The sequence below is a fragment of the Callithrix jacchus genome, chromosome 11, assembly GCF_049354715.1.
Source record: "Callithrix jacchus isolate 240 chromosome 11, calJac240_pri, whole genome shotgun sequence".
Taxonomy (NCBI): Eukaryota; Metazoa; Chordata; class Mammalia; order Primates; family Cebidae; genus Callithrix; species Callithrix jacchus.
This window is the reverse complement of record NC_133512.1, coordinates 18,907,818-18,913,702: the sequence shown is the minus strand read 5'-3', so window position 1 is coordinate 18,913,702 and position 5,885 is coordinate 18,907,818.

Genomic DNA, 5,885 nt, shown 5'->3' with positions numbered 1-5,885 from the left:
GCAGAAGCCAGCCTAGCAACTGTAGCTAACAGGCTGGGAGCGGAGCCATGCCAATGCAAAATCAGTGGCTTACAGCATCTCAAGGCGTTTGACTGGTGTGCTTTGAAAAATTAGGGGTGCTAACAAAAGAAAATAAACTGCTACGGACCAAGGCGGACAAAGGAAATAACAAGCAACATATTGGGAAGCATTATAGGTTTTAGCAGCCTTGGATGAAGAGGAGGAAGGAGGGGAAAGAAGATGATGTGGCTCATTTATCAGACCTCTCAGTGGGAGTTGATGTCGGGAGAGAGCATTAGCACTCGGTAACAGCCGCCCACAGGCACTCGGCGTGATTCAAAGATGTCTGAGCTGGGGCTGGTGGATGCAATCGTATATGCCCCACTGCCCACCTCTGTGGCAGTGAGACCACCTCCATCCATACTGGGGCAGATGCCAAGCCCACCGCCTGCAGGGTCACGCTGTCCTTCCTGGTCTTACCTACCCTCACCCAGGACCTTCGGCTACCCAGAGCTTTTGAGCTCAGTCACTCCCCAGTCCTTACCAAACCCCGTTTGTGAGCTAGGTTTCCAGAAAGTTCACTCTCACTAGTGCCAATTTAAATCGGTTTTCTTTTCTAATAGCTGTGTTTTGGTGTTTGGTCATCTGATGGCAGATTGGAAGGACACCTTCCCTCTCAATGGCAATTTCAGACACAAACACGCCTTTGTTTTGAGAAAGGGCTGAGCTATAGTTCTGTGCAAGAAAATGTTAAAAGTAAATGTTCCCATGAGTCAGCTGCCCACCCTGAATCCTATATTGATTTCATAGGAATCTTCTAGAAACTCAGACTTCATTAGCTTCTTCAGGTTTTTCAGATGTTACATTTTTGTTTTCACTTATTTTTGTTCCTATCTCACCCAATTCTTAAGAGAACAACTACACCTTAGGAGTTAAGGAAAGTCCAGTTTCCACTTTGAGCCTCGTGTTCTGACTGTGTTTGCTTATCAAAATCCTCCCGGGAAGATGATTTTCTGTTAAAGGTGGCTGACGGGAGTCAAGGGCCATGCAAAGACTGTTTAGACGTGGCTTTCTACTTTTCACTCAAATCGCTTGAGGGCTCTCTACTGGTGCATCCCAGAAAAGAGAGAAACCCCTGACGGGAGGGTTGTAGCTGGTCTCCAGGCTCTCGGGTGTCTTGAGTACTGGGCCAGGTGAAGCTTCGCAGGAACATGGTCATCGCCATGTTGCAGAGATGTTCTTCACTCCTTGAAGGTGCCTTATGATCTCTGCACCTGCTTCCTTCATATAATTTATGTTTTACTTTTCTCACCATTAAAATTGAAATAGTAATAGAACCCACAGCTTGCATTAATGATTGATCTCTCTCAATTTGCCCACTGCCCTGAGAGACCAGGGCCAGACACAGAGCTGTTAGGTGTGAACTCGGACATGCGTAATCTCGCCCTGAGCTCTCATTACTGCTGCCATGTGTCCACAGGGCAATGAGTGAGAACAGGCTCATCTGCACTCACCTGCCTCCCCTTCCACCCTCTGTCTCTCATTCCCCATCACTGATCTTACTGATCCCACCATTCTTCCTCCTGCTTCAGCTTTCCAGGCCATGTGTGCCCCCAGCCCATCTTCAGGGAAATTTCTGTTACAGTCTCAGAAATCTAATCCTGAGTGGCCAGATTCAGCCCCTGTTTCTATGAAGGTAGAACATCCTTGGGAGGCATGGGGGAAGAGAATTTGATCCAGCGCCTGAGTGCAGGGCCCACGGGGTCAGGATGATGCTGTACTGCCACCTACGGGAGGGACACCCAAGGACCGGGATCCTGCAGAACGAGCCGGCTCCTGCTGCTTCTCACCTGTCTGCCCCTGTGGGACAGAATCACCTGGGGAGAAACACCACCCATGGATAGCAAGAAGCACAGGGCAAAGCCCCCAGATGTTTAGGATTCAGGTTCTTATTTAGGCTTCTTCAATGGGAGAAGACAGCCTAGGCAGATTTTTGTGCCAACGTAAACCAACGTGCACAACACAGAGCAGTGTGCAGGCTCCCTGGCTACGTCTGGCTGACCCGGGGAGAAGGGGCTGCTGCATTCCCGAGTTTCCTCATGTGCGAATGTGGAGAGTACCATTGCCCAAAGCATTCCATGGGTTAATGCATGAATAGCAGTCAGCCCAGAGTTTGACTCACAGCAAGCACTCAGTAAACAAAGGCAATTAAAATTATCTACGGCTGGATGTTCATCTGAAGTGCCTGGAAGCCCTAGAAGGGGGGGCCTTATATAAAGGATAAATGCAAAAGGCTGCAGAGTGAAAAATGAAGCCACTTAGCTGCTTTAAACCTTGAGACTCCAGACATGCATCAGCAGAGATCATCTGACACGCCAACCCCACATGCACATCGGGAGATGCGACTGCCTTTGTCCCAGCCTGGGGAAGCCTGAGCAGGGTGGGGCTGACACCTGCTTTGCCCACTCAGAGGACACAAGCTCTGTGGCAATAATCCTCATGCAGAAACTGGAGAGTGGTGATCCACCTTCAAAGCAGGGATTTGAGGGAGCAAGGGGTTCCCTGGTGAATCTGGCCCAGCAATGATCAATACCCCAAGGTACGGTCAGCAGGCAGTCACGGCATGCAAATATCCACAGCAGAGCAGAGCTATTTGGAAATCTTGAGTGGGCTGTAGTCCCAGGCAGGTGCGCTCACGTTGCAGGGAACAAGGAAAGATAACTGGAAAATGAAATGGTAAGGAGAACAAAGCCAAGGGCAGGAACTAACACCCTGGAGGGAAGACGACCAGGAACCCCTCAATTTATGCAAGGGAAGTGGGAGCAGTGGAGGCCGCATAGGATCTGGGCTTTGCCCCATTGAGGGACTGCAGCTTCTGACAGCAAGTGGGTTAGCACCGCCATTAGGGGTTGAACTCTGTGCCCCAAAAATTCATATGCTAAAATCCTAAGCCCCGCATATCAGAATATGGTGCTATTTGGAAATAGGGTGATTGAATATATAATTAGTAGAATGAGGTCATGCTGAAGGAGGACGGCCACAATTTGATATAACTGATGTTCTATAAAGAGGGGAAGTTCAGAGACAGACACATATTCAGGAAGACTTGGAGTGACGCTGTCACAAGCCAAGGAGTTCCCAGGAGCCAGGAGAGAGGCCTGAGGGGCCTCCTTCCTAGCGCCTCCAGAGCACATGCCCTGCGCACACACTGATGGCACCTCCAGCCCCAGAACTGCTCAACAGTATGTTTCTGTTGTTCAGGCCACTCAATCTGTAACACTTTGTTATGGCAGCCTGAGAAGACTAACACAGCTTCCCAGACTGGCTCAGAGACAGGAGCTGGATGAGAGGAGGTGGGTGAGGCCAGCATCGATGCAGTGGGAGGACTGGGAGATTACCCCGCTGTAGAACACAACACCCCAGAACCCAGAATCATGAAACAGCAACCCTGGTCTTGTTCATGAATCTGTATTTTGGGCAGGACTTGGATCCTGGAGCCCCTGAGCCAGGCACAGGCAGGGCAGCCCTGCTCCACTCAGTGTCACTGGTGTGGCTGAGGGCTGAGGTGGAAGCATCTGAAGATGCCTCGCTCACATGCAGGGCTCCTGCAGGCCACAGGCACAGCCAACTGAGCAGGGCTGGTGGTGGGAACATCCACTGTGGCTGTTCATGCGGCCTCTGCTTAATCACAACGTGACAGCCAGATTCCAGGGTGAGGGGACCAGAAGAGAGTGAGAGACAGAAAGAATAGGAAAGAGAAAGAGAGACAGTGACAGAAACAGAGAGACAGAAATGGAGAAAGAGAAAGAGGGAGACAGAGACAGAAACAGAGGAAGACAGAGAGAGAGATTAAAAAAAGACAGAGAGAGAGTAAGATGGAGGGAAACAGTGAAAGAGAAAGACAGGTGAGAGAAGGAGAGATGGAACAGAGAAAAAGAGAGAGGCAGAGACCAAGACAGAGAGAGCCAGGAGAAACTGTACCCTATTATGACCTGGCCTCAGTGGTCACTCAGCATCCCTGCATCACACTCATTGGTTGGAGTGTCACTAGCCCACCCCAGTTCAAGAAGAAATAGACTCGATTTATCTGTGGGGAGGGGCAAGCTTCAGGAGGAGCATGTGGAACTAGAACTATTGCCACAGCCATTTTTTTAAAACACTATTTGACACAGCCTGCCCTCTGGCTTCTATGAAGAGTCACCTTAATGCATTAATACATTCAGAAATTTTTAAGTGGTGAATTGATACTGAAAGTTTTCAGTGCAAAGGTTACCAAAAAAGTAATCTGCTCTCTTAATAACAAGACAAATGAAAAAATTAATTTTATTAAGCAAAGACAAAATAAAATAATGCCACTGTTCTAATTAAGGCACTTTTTCACAAACAGTCAGTTCTCATCGTCCCTCAGAATATTCAGCATTGTACTTATTCATGCTAAATCCTACTTCCAACTCCCTTTTCTGTATTATCTCATATTTAAATAAGTACTTCCTGGGTCAAATACTTAATAGAATAAATGCAATAGGCTGTCAAGATGATTTGGTCAATCTGGATAAATTTCCTTCTAAATTATATTGAGAATGGCCAGGGCTCCTATAAAGTCTTGGGTATACAAGGTTTAATTTTATGAAGGTGGCTTATTAATGGTATTCAAATTCAATGAACCAATTCTACTTACTATTACCCTAAATTATATCCTTTGGTTCAACAAGAGATTAAAGAAGATGCTTTGAGAGTGGTGCAACGCGTTCTTGTGATGCTCTCTGGGAAGTTCTCAATCCCCAGCCCTCATCCAGAGTTTGCAGCTGAGTAGGGACTCCTCCCCTGTCCGCTACAAAGGAAAAGATTGCTATTGTCGTACTCACCTCTGATGCACTCCAGGGTCCTTGGGAGTTTCCTCCCCTAACCATTTCAACTTTTCTGGATTCTCACTCTTGCATGCCTCCCTATTCCTTTATCCCTTGCCAGTTCCCTGATGACAGTTACTGGATTTCCTGAATGGATTCCTGGCCCTATCCCTCACCCTCACCCTCACTTTCAGTTCGTTTGATACAATTTGGTTCCTTTTTTGGCAGAACAGTCACTGTCACTGACTGTTCTAAAAGTTTTTTAGATCAATAAAATCAGTGGCTTTCAAAAAAAAAAAAAAGGAGATGCAAGATGGCCGATCACTAGCAGCTCAGGATTGTAGCTCCCAGTGAAAGCTCAGAGAACGAGAGGATGCCACACTTTCAGACCAATTTTTGTTGCTTACAGACCATGAGATTCCCAGTGGAGGAGCCCCACGGGTCGCCAGCATGACTCTTGTGGCCGGCACGGTGGTTCTTGGTGCAGAGTAAACTGGGTCCCCTTTTGGCCGACATTTGGAGCTCTGGGAAGGCAGAGTCACCTATTCAGCTGATTGAAGGACAGACTCAAGAAAGAAGCCAGACCGGAGATTCCCGGGCAGAAAAGCACCAGCAATCTTAATGCCACTGTTTTAGCTGGCACAGTGGGTTGCTCAGATTCCGGCGCTGGGAATCAACAAATTGGACGTCCACTCAGAAACCTAATTAGAAAGTCAGTAATCACAAAGATGGCAGATGGATAAATTTATAATGAAGGGAAGAAACCAGCCTAAAAAGGCTGAGAATACCCAAAATTAGAATGCCTCTCCCTCTATAGGAGATCACAGTTCCTCATCAGCAATGGAACAAGGCCTGATGGAGAACAAGTGTGTTTCATTAACAGAATTAGACTTCAGAAGGTGGATGTAAGAAACTTCTGGGTGTCAAAAGAACTTTTCCTAACCCAATGCAAAGAAACTAAGAACTTTGAAAAAAGGTTGGATGAAATGCTAATGAGAATAGATAATATACAGAGGAATATAAATGAATTAATGGAGT